Source organism: Medicago sativa, chromosome 5 (assembly GCF_051527215.1).
Source record: "Medicago sativa cultivar Bolivia chromosome 5, Bolivia_mono, whole genome shotgun sequence".
In the NCBI taxonomy this organism is placed as follows: domain Eukaryota; kingdom Viridiplantae; phylum Streptophyta; class Magnoliopsida; order Fabales; family Fabaceae; genus Medicago; species Medicago sativa.
In genome coordinates, this window is record NC_140753.1 from 79924631 (window position 1) to 79940379 (window position 15749).

Consider the following 15749-nt stretch of genomic DNA (forward strand, 5'->3'; position numbering starts at 1 on the left):
TTTTTATTTCGTGTTGGGGCCGGTTTAAAAATGAGATTTTGAGATTGTGATGAAGAAATTATATTTTGCATTGTGATTGAGATTCTGAGAGTATTGGAGCTTGTTTGAAAATAAAGCATTTGTTAATGAGTAATTTATAATAAGCAATATTGATTTACTGTTTCGATATTAGGGATTTGCAATGAGGAATGAAGAACACTGATATTAGAGACTGAGCTCCTAGACACCGATTTTGAGACCGTTTTCTATGCTGATATCAGCCAACTTAATTGAGTTATTTTGTGCTTGGGTTTGATGCTGAATTAGCCACCAAATTTAGAGACCGAATTTGTAACAGGAACTTTTTTGTGTTGTTAATTTTGGTCTCTTTCTGAATTTTTTTGTAACACCCAAGGCTGACGAGGGCGGGGAATGGTCGCCGGTGCACAAGGCACGACAATGAGTGGCTCCTGACATCTTCTAGAAGAACTGAATCACACCGAAATGAGAGGGATCTTGAGGTCGTGCAAGTATGGGACTGCATGGTTGAAGGAAGGCTTATAAGAATTGTTTGATACTACCTATATCAACAAGATGCATCTTCATTTCGGTAGCTCATTCCATAAGAACTCCACTGTTAAGCGTGCTTGACTTGGAGCAATTTTGGGATGGGTGACCTACTGGGAAGTTTCTCGGTAAGTGTGCGAGTTAGGACAAAACACGCTGAAAAGACTCGTGTTGGTTTGTGGGGTCAGTCGGCAATCCTGAAAGCAGTATGTGATGTTACATTTTTCTACATAATTTGTTAAATACTGTACTTGATCATTGTTTTGGACTTGGAGCAATTTTGGGATGGGTGACCTACTGGGAAGTTTCTCGGTAAGCGTGCGAGTGAGGACAAAACACGCTGAAAAGACTCGTGTTGGTTTGTGGGGTCAGTCGGTAATCCTGAAAGCAATATGTGATGTTACATTTTTCTACATAATTTGTTAAATACTGTACTTGATCACTGTTTTGTGAATAAAAGAAATACAATATTTTTTAAAATATTGTAATTTTTTAAATCACATTTTTATCAAATTCAAAATATCAAAATAATCCAATGTAACATGACGAAAGGAATAACATTTACCGTTCACTCTACCTATATAAACTAGTCAAAATATTGGCCAAAAGAGAGTTGCACTTGGTAGTCTTTAACAAAATACATCATACTAAACCAAAAGAAAGACGCAAGTGGAAGCATTAACAAAATACTAATCCACAGTTTGTGTCTTAATAAAACATATCAAATTATCTATTGATGAACATTTTGTGTTTCCAAATCTAGCTCCTCATCAACCTCATCATCATTAACTTGGTCTTCTTCTATTGAATGTTGCGTGGGTAGGAATTCAAGGTTTCCAATATTTGGTTTATCAATTGATATTGGTGTTCAATGGCCTTATTTGATTTAGCAAACTCTTCCCAAAGTTGGTCTCTTTCATTTTTCATTTCTTCAAGCTTGTGCATAAGCACCCACACGGTTCCAAGACCGTATATTTGTCCTTTCTCAACATCTGACCACACCTCTGACTGATTTGGTGGAGGGATTCCTTGCAAAGATTCTTCTTGTGGCAAAGCATCCCACTTGCTTGTGAATTCTTCCTATGAAGAAAAAGACAAGACTAATTGATATGTCAAACTAACTAGAAACATAATGAAACCAACATAATAAGCACTATAGAAATTAGAGTTGAGAAAGTTGTTTCCGTCTCCGACTGTGATTGATTTATCTCTTCTTTTGTTTAACAATCAGCGACGGATATTAAAAATAGGCGACGAATTTCAAAAATAGGAATTATGTCTCTGAAGGCTTTAGTGACAATGGAAATAACTACGCACCTAGTTCCGTCTCTGATTCCATCCCATGCAATTTTAGAGACGGATTTTGGTTTTTTAGAGACGGGTTTTGCCCATCACAATTCCCAATTTTGTTAGTTGGTGCCTATAATCTTTCAAAAATGAAAGATCTTTGTGAGAATGTAATGGACTATTGCAAGAGTATCTCATATAAAAAAAACTTCAAATTTCTAAAACTAAATTTATATTTTACTGCAACTATAGGTGTCAACAGAATATGAAGAAATATTCTTTCATAAAAAAAATATTAAGAAATATCATTACCAGTAATATTATATATTAATTACATTGATACACTAATAAAATTCTCTTTTCATCATTATAATTCATTCTAATCTGAAATTTATTTTAAATTAACCGGTTACTATCATTGACTTCTCAGTTTAAACTACTCTTTTAAACCTTCGGCTGTCAAATTTCATTCAAGTAATTAAAGTAGAGTCACACTATCACCGGGAGTGTTTGATGAAGCACCATGTCAGTTGATATAATTTTTTGTTCTATTCTATTCAAACCATGAATTTTATAACTTTTTTTATAAAAAAAAAAAAAAAAAAACCATGAATTTTATATGCTATGTAAACACAATAATATATTTATAACACAAAAGTTTTATTCTATATTTATCACTAAAACAGTGATCTATCATATAGGCTTCCAAGCATTATATAACTATTAAATATGTCACAAAGACTTTGAAGTTGGAGTTCATATGTTACAAGATTTTTTATTTTAACACTCAATGGAATCATCTAAGAAATTGTTAGAAGCATATATATAACTATTAAATATGTTAATACCAAATATTTTCTAAAACTGAGCAATTATTGTGTTAATTAGAATTATAGTTATATTATCCCCGTGAGCTTAGCTCAGTTGGTAGGGATATCGCATTTTATATGCAGGCGTCGGGGTTCGAACCCCGAAAACTCCATTTCTCCACAATTAAATTGTGTGAGCTCTAACCACTAGGCTAGTTAACCAAAAAAAAAAAGAATTATAGTTATATTATTCATAGAGTAATTATCAAATAAAATATTATAAACCAATTATAATCAAACTGATAAACCAATTATAATCAAACTGATGGAACGGGTAAAACGGTAGTTATGTACAATTACATCAAATCAAACCTTAACAAAATATACTAAATGCCAACATAAATCCAGACCTTTTTCTCCTTAATTTGGAAATGAACGGGTTCTTCGAAGACAAAAATTGCGAGGTGGAAACAAACTAAACACAGAAAGAAGAAAAAAAGACCAATTAAATCAAATTTCCGTTTAATTTCCGGAGCGTCAGGGTATAACATCGGAGAGAAATCCGCTATCATCTTCAATCCAAAAAAGAAAAAACCTAAGTTCTTCAGCCGTTGTTCGTTATTGGCCATTGATAGCCACAAAGCCCACAACCTAAAATGGAGAAAATGTAGTAAAATTAGAATCCATGTATTTAAACTAAAAAACACAAAATGCAAATTTAGTTCTCAAGAGAGAACTAATGTTTTTAATATATTGTTAATGATATTGTTAATTAAAAAAACATGCTTATTAGGAGTTTAATTATATTAAATGGGCAAAAAAAATTATTCATACACTTCTAATTGCTAATTATTAAAATGAAATTATGATTCATATGTTTGGTGTACACGTTTGTAGAATAGAATAAAGAGAAAAAAAACAAAATAATAATTAAAAGAAAACCATAGTAGGAGGGGAAAAATCTGCACTAGCATGGAACAAAATCCAAATGCTTCAGGTAAAAAGCCAAACAAACATACCTTAAACAAGCCGAATACCACAAACCAATACAAAAGTATTTAAAGAAGCAACAACACCACAGAAACAACCAGCCAACACATCGATTCAGCAAACAAACAAAATTGACTTCTTGTAACAATTTATTAAAATGTTAATGTAAAGGATAATGTAACAATTTATTAAGATGTTAATGTAAAGGATGAAGAGTTAAGAATGGGATTCAAGTAAATATACGAGGAGGTAAAGGATTTTGTTAATGAAAAAAAAGGAGAGAAGGAGAATAAAGCGAGGCAACAGTGCTATACTTGGCAAAAAAAGTCCTATTCTAGTGGAAATTATAAGGTTGACCAACCAGTAAGAACCATTTATTGGACATTCGTGAAATAACTTTTGGTTTTATTTATCATTTCCCAAGTGAGTATAGCTTGGTAGGTGCTCTTGCCGTTTCAAAAAATAATTTGTATGTTTCTCTTGGGCGTAATCAAGATGGTCCATTGAAAAAAGGGATATTTGCATCAACCCAAATTAAAAGATGTCGACAAACAATTGGAAACTGCCCTGTGCACCTTTTAATTACTCACAACCCTCCAAAATGCCAAAAAAATAGTTTTGGGAATCATCTATATTATGCTAAGAGCAACAATAAGTAATTTGAACATCACATTTTAACAATGATTGATATTGTGTTAAATGATAGATATCATCTATATGAGTTAAAATTTACTAAATGATTGATATTGAGTTAAAATTCGTTCTGAGAATCAATCTTTGGTTTGGTTACTTTTATTTATCTAATTTTTGGGTAAATCAAACATATCATGATATTTTTATATATATTGGACAACTTTGTATTTTGATATCATGTGGTGTGTTTTGTTGTATGACTGTACTTTCATGTCACTTTTGCAAAATTTGATGTTTAGCAAAATATTATGGACAAATTACACTCACCTCCCATAAGGTTTGTTTAAACAATGCATATGCCCCCTCTAGTTTAAAAATGAACACTAACCTCCCCTATTCATTTCATTAATTAACATATATACCTCCGTTGTATGATAACTCCGTTAATAGTCTGTTAACTTCTTTGATGCAGTGGAAGCTTGTTTGTCTGTCGCAAGACAACTCCACTAGGAATTGGCACCTTACCTACATACACTACAAATTAAACCCTCATATTCATCAGCCTAGAGAAATAGTAAAAATAAACTACTGAATGAAATGTATGATTCATACAATAGCGATGATTAAAACAAAATTAATCTCTGGTTGGAACACAAAAGCAAAACTACAATTTCCTTTTATACATTACAAGAGATTGATTAATTTCTTTCAAAAAAAACGAGACTGGTTAATGTTCGGGGATTGATTAATGTACAGGGAAAACAATTGCATAAAAACAAACAAAATAAAAGAAATTATAATGGAAAATGTAAAACGAAATTAACCCGTTGTTTTTTTGTGTGTGTGCTAAAAATTTATTCACCAGCCTCAAATACACCATTACTCCAAATCCTTTCTCCATAGAAACTCATAATTTTTTCACCACTTACCTAATTTCTCTTCATTTTCAATTTCAAGTTCAATGAAATCAACAAAATTACTCCATTCATTAGCATCATTAACTAGATCAGTATTACTACTATTCTCCGTCATAGATTCCAAGACTCGTCAAAAAAGATGATGGTGAAATTGATTTGGAGTTGACCATGGCGACACATATCCTTTAGCGGTGGGATGTATAAATACCGGTGATGAACTTGTAAATTACACGGTAGATAAATATTTCATTGTAGTGGAGAGTTGTTAAGAATCAACATTTTAGGCTAACCGAGTTAGTTTAGAGAGGATGTGACTGTTTTTATGTAAACTAGAGGGGGTATATGTGTTGTTTAAAGAAACCTCAAGCGAGGTAAGTGTAATTTGCCCAAATATAATTGTGAAATTCTTGAGAGTTAGATAAACATAATGAATATTTTAAATATTATTTTAGCACTAAATTTTTTTTGTTTTGAGAGAAGCACTAAATATTTGTGACCGAAAGAAATACAATATTTTTTTTTAATATTGTAATTTTTTAACTCACATTGTTATCAAATTCCATACAAAAAATCTAAATAATCCAATGTAACATGATGAAAGGAATAACTTTTTCCATTCAATATATATATATATATATATATATATATATATATATATATATATATATATATAGTTGGGTTATGCCTCACGTTGCTTAATTTATTTATTTTTGGAAGTTTTTTTTTGTGAAACAAGTTAATTTTTTTAAGAGGAAAAGTTAGCTATTTTTGTTTGGTGATGTTTAAATTCTGTAGCTTAATTAAACGTGAAGCAACACTTTTTTTTTATAGCTTAAAAAGAATACTTTTTATATAAAATCTAAGAATGCAGACAGAATTCATAAAACAAAAAAAAAACAAGAAGAAGAAAATGAATCAGTGCAAATTTATTAAACAAAATCATTAACGAACCAAGGAAAGACGTCACCGAAAAACAATAACATTTTGAGGGGTGTAATAATGTTTTTGGGGTGGACGAGGTTGTCATGTTCCAATTAGAAACTTGTCTACTAAACTAGATAGGAAAATACATGTCCGTGCAAATTACCATTTTGCCCTTATTGGGGGCATTTTGGTAAATCAATTAATGGGAGCTGCCTACCTATATATATTTGTTTTTTTGTTGATGAAGAAAAGAAAAAAAAAGAAGAAGAAGGAAAACAGAACGGGACAGAGAAGAAGAGGGGTGAGAAGAACGGGAAAAGAAGTGAGGTCGTGGGAGAGGAGAAGAAGAGAAAACGGGTACGGGAGAAAGAAGGGGGGACGAGAAAAAGAAGAAGAAAAACATATCCTCCTTCTTCTTCCTCAACTTGCATACTCCCTCTCACCCATAACTCACAAAACCTCCATTGTTGAGTAATTGAAGCTTTGCATGTATCATTTTCTTCTCAAATCTATCAACAGAAGTTACAGAGAATCAAGGTGAGTTGGGATTATTCAATTTTCGTTTTTGATTTGGCTGAACCACAAATACCCTTTTTTTTGTTTGATTGGGTTTTTGTGTTTTTGTTATTGTTAATGAAATTGTTAATTATGTTGTTAATGTTGTTGATTTAATTGATGTTTTTTTCCTAGATTTTTTTTAATCAATGGTTATTTTTTTTTGGGTTTCTGGAAATTTTTCTAAGAAAGAAGATTGATGCAGATGAGGAAAGAATTGATGCAGATGGAAAGAAGAAGGAAGAAGGGAATGCATTGTTCAAAGCTGGTAATTGTTCTGTTCTCAATCATGTGATTTTATTTAAACAAATTATTTATTTCAGATTTTTGCTTTATAAGTTATCAGTTATGACTTTTGTTTGATGTAAAAAGTGAATTGATGTAAAAAATAAATGGGTTGGGAGTGGCACTCACCAAGTGTTTGAGGTAATGTCTCAATAACAATACTAATTACTTGGTCAAAAAATCCAAAAATGTTTTTCCAAATTTTTTTTTTTTTGGTTTCGATGGTGATTAGGGTTGGATGCTATGAAGCCCCGATACCTGACACGATACCGATACGATACGATACCGATACGGCGATACGGGAAAATTTTCAAAATTCCCGATACGATACGGCCTCGATACGTTATTAAAAAATTAAATTTAAAATTAATAGTATAAGTGCACAATGTATAAACATAACTAAAAATGATAATAAACAAACATTCACATTAATGAAAATGATCAAAACAAGTGACAATTACATATTTTTTCCGCACAAATTAGATAGAATATAGCTAAACATCATTAGTACCATCCAAAGAGAACATCATAAGTACTATAAAAAAAAAAGAACATCTTTGTCTAATGTTGACTACTTAACAGTTAACACTAATTTATATCGAAAACAAACAGCAGAAGAAACGTAACATTAGAGAGAAGAGAAACAGAGTAGAATTCAATCAGTGGTAATGGTTAGAAGAGAGAATAGCTATTGCTATGTGGTGACGAGAAACCCTATTTTTTTAGGTTAGAATAGACAATATGATTTTGATAGCGCTGCCAGACTTGTAGTTTTATTTCTTATTATTTTATTTTTCTTTTTTTTTTAAAGGAAATATGTAAGACAGAAGTATAGGTGTCGGAGTATAAGTAAGTTGTGTCGGAGTACAAATTAGTCGTATCCGCACGTATCGGTCATTTTTTTCCTTCAAAAAATAAATATTAACTGCCCGATACTTCTCCGATACGCGTATCGGGACGTATCCGACAAGTATCGGTCATTGTTTTTCAAAAAAATAAATATTAATTGCCCGATACTTTTCTGATACGCGTATCGGGACGTATCGGGGCGTATCGGTATCGGATACGTGTCGGATACGATACTTCACCATTTTTGGAGTATCGGGGCTTCAGAGGTTGGATGTCTCCAGAAAATTGTTTTATTGATTTTAAGGGTTTGATTTTTTTATTAGGGTTTTGTTTTGATTTTAAGAGAAAGGTGTTTTGATTTGTTGGTTTGATTTTTTCGGTTGTGTCTTTATTTTAGAAGGTGTTTTCACTTTTGATGATAACCTCTAATTTCTTTAATCAGGTAAACAACATATATGATAATGAACTTAATTCTGGTAAATACCTCACGACAGGTAATGAGGACTGAGGACTTATGAGTCGCCTATGGAATCCAGGTATCATAAACTCCTCTGCTTCTGTTCATTTTTATTTCAAATATAGATGACTGATTTTCTATTTTCATTTTCATGTAGTAGCTTTGGATTGATTTGAATTCGTTTTTGTTTCAGATTTTTTCAAATATTTTGATTCCCATAAAACGTGTGGATCAGGATTCTACTGTTTATGAGCTTGGTTTCCATGTTGAATTTTAGTACAGAAATTTAATCTATGCAATATCTGTTGTTTTTGCATCGACACTTTGGTTTTGTAGCTTGCTTGGATTCTGTAGACGCATGTCTCCTTGTACTAACATACTCTTTCTTGCACCAGGTGGTAGATACCCATGGACATTTGTTGGTTGCCTTGGGGTATGGTTTATGGCCGTTGATGGTTCTTATCTCATAAATTGTCCAGACATTCATCTTAGCAGATTTCTGTTGCTATTATGTCAAGAGGTTAGCATAGTTCGTACAACCCTGCATTTAATCAGGTCTACTTCACTATTTTTTAAACAAATGAATTGCTATATAAATTATTGTTGAAGAGTTTTTAATAATTAAATTTCTATTCCACAGTTAATGACACATTAATGTTTATGACTCTAATTCGACGGCGGATGAGGCTGCATCAATACTCATAATTTCGCCATATCTTTCTAAAAAAAAAAAATCATTACATTTTTCAGGTGGAGAACATCCTGGTTATTGGACATAGTCGCTGTGGCGGAATATCAAGGCTTATGAGTCATCCAGAGGATGGGTCTGCTCCATAGTAAGACATGAATTATAGCATTCCAATGTATTGTATACTGTTAGAGTTGCCAAGCACAAACTCTGAGTTCCTGTTCACGTTTGGAGTACCTTGTCGTAGCTGTTACAGTTTCTATTCTGCTCTTTTTCTGAAAGCCATTGTTGTGGCTCTGTGCTGAAAAGAACCTTGCAGAGTTTCCTCTGTTTCTGCAAGTATTTAAGAAGCGCAAGTCTCTTGGTGCCTTAACGATGGTAAGTTTTTTTTTAGTTAAGATTTTCATTTGAAACTGAATGATTGTTTGAGTTGATTTGTATAGTTCGTAGTTCTGATTATTGTGATTTGGACTGTGTTGAAAGATATTTTAATTTGTTGATTAAGATGATGTGAGTTGTGTAGCTAAATCTGATGCATTATGATCATATTTTTTAGAAAAATCAATCAATTTTAACTTCAATGTGAATGGCAGTGTAATTATGAAGAGAAAAAAATAGTGTATGCATGTCAAATTTTGTGATGTTCAACTCAAGTTTCAGTATTTTCGCATGGAGTATAAGAAAATTGGATCTATAGCAATAGCACTTTTCGCCGGAAGCTAATGAGGAATCAAATGCTGTTACAAAAGCATCTGCCATGAAAGGTATTGTTACAAGGCAATGTCTGTAATTCTTTTGGTTGATACTTCAAATTGTTTAATGCTCATAAGTTTTTACTGGTACTGGTTACTGAATCATAACAATTGTCTTGGATGGAAAAGGATATTGATGAGGTTGGAAAGATTGCACATGTGGTCAAAGCAAAAATTGAAGCTATCAACATAGAAGTAATGTGATGCTAGCTGAATATTGTTTTAGCATATTTCAGTTTGTAATATAGATTTCAAATATGGATAAAAAATAGTTAACCGGGATATGTTTTATGCAGAATCTAAACAATAGACAAAAGCCTGGCTGTGAGAAGGGAACCTGGACTTGGGGGATGGTACAACACTGTCAGACGCGCACAAGGATGAAGTGGTGGCCACCAAGCTGTTTCAATCTCAACAAACGCTGCTGCCAGCAAGTAGCGAACAGAAGGTCTGTCTTGACAGCAATTTTCCCACTTCGCAGATGTTATGTAAAAGTTGACAATAAAATAGAGAACTGATAGGTGAAACTATTGTTGGTTATTCCTTTTTTATAGGAGGTAAAGATATTTGATGGAATCTAATGTGAGAAATTTGAAGATAGTATATTGATTTGGTTCATTCATGTATGCATTTGTTTCAGTGTTTGCCACCTAAGTTGGATAATTGTTACTGAAGTTTTGACATTCCATGAGGTTTCTATTTTTTTATTCAACCTAAAATATTGGAGTCTTCTTATAAAACTTGGATGCTTTGTTACCAGGAAAATAATTCAAAGGAAAATAGGCAAGTATCCAGGAATATAGAACATCAATGCAAAATAATTGAAGAAATTGTTGGTTATCTTTTTTATGTTGGACTTGCATTTTATAGAGTTAACTATTTGGTGTATATGTTTATTAGCATACTTGATAAAAACAATTTAAGAAGCTAAATATTTACTTTTCCTTGAAATTGCAGTTCCTTGACTACAAAGTTCGGGGATCTTGACAGAGTTTCTCATCAATGTGTATGTTATGTTGCAGAGACAAAGAATACAAGATGAATATCGTGTGGTTGTGGAGAGAAGAGTTATTACAAGTATGAGCATTTTAGCCCTTTGATAAAGTTAACTATGTTGCACTACGGTAGTACTATAGAAATTTGCTGGCTTTCTCATGTGATGTCACCAAAATTCATGATATACAAAGTTTTTTGATCATACGAAATTTCATTATATATGAAATTCATGATATGCACAAGGTATAGAAATTGCTAATTGATTGCCTGTATTTTGAAATGTAAACTTTGAGAAAGGAGAATGAAAGTTGAGATCCTTTTGGTCACACTTATTCTGCAGCAAGTTCATTTACTTTGGTATGACTCATGGAATGAGATAGCTTTTTGGCCACAAAGGTTTGAACATGTAATTTTGGTCTTAGATTTATTTCTTTACATTGATTGATTTTATTGGGACATTTATAATCCCTTTTGTTGTTACTAAGTGCAGGTGAAGAACAAAGATTTGAAATTGAAAGTTAAATTCAAAATTTGAGTAGAAGTTCGATAGTGGTTCAAAGTATATTGATGATGAGTGGTGAAGAGGTAAATTCTAAACACCCAAACAAATAGGATCCCTTCTCTATGTATTAAATTCTAAACACACAATGTATATAATTTTTATCTAAACTCATTGTGTGCTTTTCTTTGCTCATATGAATAGTTTGTTTAAATTACTTGCATAATAAGTTATTTAATGTTGTGCATGTTTGTTTGCTTTTTTCTTTTCCAAGCTGAGATGAAGGGAATAATATCAGCTTCTGTTTTATAATTTCAAGGGATGTGGGTGTTGTGACTTGCTAGGAATAATAGAGTGTTTAATAGCCACAACCCGGATCTCGACTAAATTGTGGATGATATCAACGTTTTGTCGTGGCGATGGTCTTTGGATATAATCTTTATGCCTCTGTGTCTGTTTTACGAATGGTGTTGGTGCCCTAGGGAATGTCTTTTGCTGCTGGTTTAACTGTTTGGAGGTTGTCTGGCGTAAGGGAGAGGGGGGCTGCTTTTGGTTTCCAATTAGCAGCAGCTGTTTTTCTCTGCTGCTGTGACCGTGGACCTGTTGTGTTGTTGTGTCCGTATAGCTGCTGAGGGGCAGCAGCTGTGTCTGTTGTTTCTTTTTCATTTTCTGTTATGGACTCTGGGTGTATTTGCGGGTGATTTATGGAGGTCTTAGGGTCTTTCGGTTGTTTGGGTTAGTTTGTGATTAGTTTGAGCTATGGTTGTGTATTTTGGTACTCATTTGACTGAATTACATGCACATAACTTGCTTCTGTCGGATTTTGGGGGTTTGGAGGTTTAGCTTTTGCTTCTGTTATGGGTTGGGTGTACCGTCTATATGCGGCACCTATTGTACTTTTCTTTCGTCCATTCCTTGCATCTTGCGAGGGTGGCGTTAATAATATTTCTCCCTTTAAAAAAAAATGCAAATGGGGTATATGCTTATGCATCAAGGACACTATACTCTTCCTGTTGATCTATATTAAATAGTGGAGATTGACTGAACAAGGACTTCTTGCTGATCTTATCAAAACGTATTTTAGAAGCTTTATAGCTAGCTGCCTTTATTTACAATATTTTAAAATTTTCATACCATGATATGGTCTTGATAAAAAAAAAATACCATTAGGATTTATATGGTCATTCTTTTTCCCTATCTCCCACTTCTACCATATACACTCAAATCTTTTAATCCAACAATGGTTATAAAATCTGAGTCAAAAAAACAATGGTTATACATTAAAGTATATGGTCAATTATAATTAACAGAAACTGCAATAACCCAGAAAAGCAACACAAGTGTCCTTGCGCCAAGATGGGTAGACTTGGCAGAGGAATTATAATAAGAATGATGCAGAGCCTGAAATGAAACCCTTGGTCTGCGAACTCTACTTATAGTTGTGAATGCATACAAACATAATCATCTTGGCGACATAAGTGGATGGCAAAAACCTATCACAATAAAGTATCAAAAGATCAACTTGGGTATAATTTCATATACCCACACAGTCCAGATGACATTATGTTTTCCTTTAAAGAACCAAAGTAAATCAAAGAGTCTGATTTACTTTACTGTGAATATAAGGCTATCTTTATTTACACCCAAAATTTCATCATATACTTTTTGGTAGTTATCAGCTGAATATCACTTATTGTGATTTTGTTCCAATCACAATACACAGGCCATAGACCCAGTCATTAAGGAACCAAAGTAAAGTATATGTTTTCCTTTTTTATGCTTTCAATTTATGATGTACCGGAGTTTGTGTTGTATGCTGTCTCTGTTCTTCAGTACAATACCCTCTGTTTGCCTTTATTTACTTTATAATGAAAAAATATTTGAAAATATTGATGATGAGTAAGAACAATATGTGAATTTCTACTATGTATGTATCATAAGTGAAGATTGTATATGTCTATTAGCATAACAAGTTCTCATTTTGAAAAAATTATTATGCCTTTTTTTTTGACTTATTTTGGTTATGACTCTATACCGTGAATCGAATTTTATAGTGAATTGTAACACTGCCAATAAAAGTGGTTGGTTATTCAAAGTTGAAAAAAAAATGTAATCAGCCATTTAGGTAGTAATTCATTATAATGAATCGTGAATCATGATGAGATTGTGTCCGAATAGATACACATTAGAGATTCATGTCGATTGGGTTCAATTTAGTATCGAATTTAGATATGACTAGCATGTCGGTTGGTTTATGATGTTGACTTGGGACAAGACAGTGGATTAATACTTAAAAGAGTTGTTAATAATAGTAAATTAGTAAATTGAACCTTAAATCTTGGCATGTTTCATTTCAGCACTTCGCCGTTTTGAGCTACTCTCTCTGACTCTAATGGCTGCACTCTTTCAATCTACAAATGTAAATTAAGTTATGTTTGTTTGAGTTGTAACTTGAAATAATAATCTATTGTTGCTTATTTATGAAGTAATTGTTCTTCTGTTTCTGCATTATTAGCATTAACATTAGCATTATCCACTCTTGAAACTATTCTTGCCTTGAAAGTGAAGCTAATTACAGTTGAGATAAACATGTTTCTCTCGTACTCTTTTACTGATGTGAATGTTGATGGTTCCAGAGGTCACTTGCTTATGTGAAGAGAAATATTCAATTTGTATATGGACAAGCAATATTAGTTGCAAATTTTGGTTTTACCTTTGATCAATTGTAATGCAATAATTTTGTATTGCTAGATATAAGCAGATGGATTGAGGCAAAAGGTCTCTTCTTTTCATTGAAATGAAATGAACTTACTTTTTTTTTTTGATGTGATTTCATTGTTACTTTTCAATCTCATATTATATAATAACTACAAGTCTTCATTCTTTGATTCTTAAAAGTTGGATCATTTTCATACATGTGCTCACAATTTTCTAACATATTAAATTTTCAAATTCAATCAAAATAATTGTTTTCGTTAATCTATCAAAAAGGGTTTTCCTTAATATTGTTCGCTATGTTCCATCACATTTATGAAGGACAACAACTTTCCGTAATTTGCACATTTCTCCTTCAGGACATTCTGATCAAGAAGCCGACGACCTCTTCTTTTGGTTAACTGTATTATCCTAAGTTTATAATTACCTGTCATTTCGCAATCTATCCGTCCAATATAATATTTTGTCAAAAAAGTAGCTAACCCCCGTGCGAAGCACGGGTTTGTAACTAGTTTCTATTTAAAAAAAAGAAGATAAAATTCAATTTACAAATTTATCCTTATACTTAACATTGTTATAAATAGATAATAGTTGGGTTTTTGGTAAAATGCTAGTGGGAGTAGGGTTGCTAACTTACTCCTTCATGTTTTTGAGTGGGAGTAAGTTAGCAGCCCCCTAATATTTATCTTAACAAATTATCAACGATAACTTATCCGACATGTGATAAGTTTTTCTTTAAAAATTTTACAACGAGAAAATTGTCTTGTGTTAAATAATTATTTTAAAAATTTAATCCGTCACAATTTCTCGTGTATATTTGTAAAAAAATACTTCTTTTGTGTATAATTTTTATTTTAAAATATTATAAAACTTACAACAAGTCCAATATATAATATTTATTTGTAAAACTGTATCAATGACAACTTATTCCGTGTATAATAATTTTAATTTTTTTGCAACGACAACTTTTCTAGTTTCTAATTACCTCAAAAAATAAAAAACTTTTGTAGTGTATAATAATAACTTTTAAAATTTAATCAAGGACAACATATTTTGTGGCATGTATTATGACGTCAATTCATATAATTGGAGCAATGTGATAATAAAAGAGGGTTCAATATTATTGTATAATTAAAGTAGTATGATAGTCTAAATAGTAGGAATGTTGTTGTAATGATGTTTTGTTTTTTATATATATCAATTGCAAATGCATTTTTTATCGAAGACAATCTGTCTTCTGTATTAGAGTTAACTTTTTCATTGAAAACTTCCTTAACAAAAGCTTTTTTAGTGAAAACTTTTCCCGTGCACTTGAGTTATTATTGAAGTTTTATTAATGATAACTTGTCTCGTGCAGGATAGTTCTATTTAATCACCCATTCCTTTTAGTTATTTTTGAAATTTGAGTCAATATTCACTTATCCCATGTATTTTAGTTGATGAGGATTCAATATTATTGTAGAACTAAAGTGGGGTGATATTCTAAATAGTATCGAAATGTTTTAGCATTAACATTTTTTTTATCAAAGACAACTTTGCTCGTGTATCAAAGTTAGTTTAATAAGAGAAAACTTATCCCGTAAATTCGAGTTAGTTATGAAATTTTATTAGTGAAAACTTGTCAAGTGCATGATCATTTAATTTAATCAATGTCAACTTCTCTTTTGTATTTTGTTAATGAAACTTGCCTCCTTCACAATAGTTCTATTTTATTTAGGGGGCAAGATAGTTCTATTTAATCTGTGTCAACTTTTCCCATTTTTAGTTATTTCTAAAACTTTAGTCAATACCAACTTATCCCGTTCATTTTAGTTGATGAAGGTTCAATATCATTGTAGAATTGAAGT

General features: G+C 31.9%; 1 long non-coding RNA gene and 1 other non-coding gene across 51 annotated transcripts; one reads left to right on the forward strand and one right to left on the reverse strand.

Moving 5' to 3' along the window:
* Positions 1 to 1144: 1144 nt before the first annotated feature.
* On the reverse strand, positions 1145 to 3847 carry LOC146925524 (uncharacterized). The gene is made up of 3 exons (XR_015010550.1): positions 3662 to 3847; positions 3053 to 3293; positions 1145 to 1626 (listed from the first exon to the last, which is right to left on the reverse strand). It is a non-coding gene; the product is annotated as an uncharacterized LOC146925524 (long non-coding RNA).
* A 2506-nt stretch (positions 3848 to 6353) lies between these two features.
* LOC146925525 (uncharacterized) lies at positions 6354 to 12233 on the forward strand. 50 transcript variants are annotated; one of them, XR_015010575.1, is made up of 12 exons: positions 6354 to 6643; positions 6850 to 6929; positions 8238 to 8331; positions 8648 to 8807; positions 9003 to 9318; positions 9534 to 9704; positions 9822 to 9887; positions 9989 to 10140; positions 10715 to 10769; positions 11029 to 11084; positions 11179 to 11273; positions 11462 to 12233. It is a non-coding gene; the product is annotated as an uncharacterized LOC146925525 (transcript). The 50 variants fall into 50 exon arrangements; XR_015010565.1 differs by having other exon boundaries at positions 9595 to 9704; positions 10986 to 11084; XR_015010572.1 differs by having other exon boundaries at positions 9601 to 9704; positions 10982 to 11084.
* The last annotated feature ends 3516 nt before the right edge of the window (positions 12234 to 15749 follow it).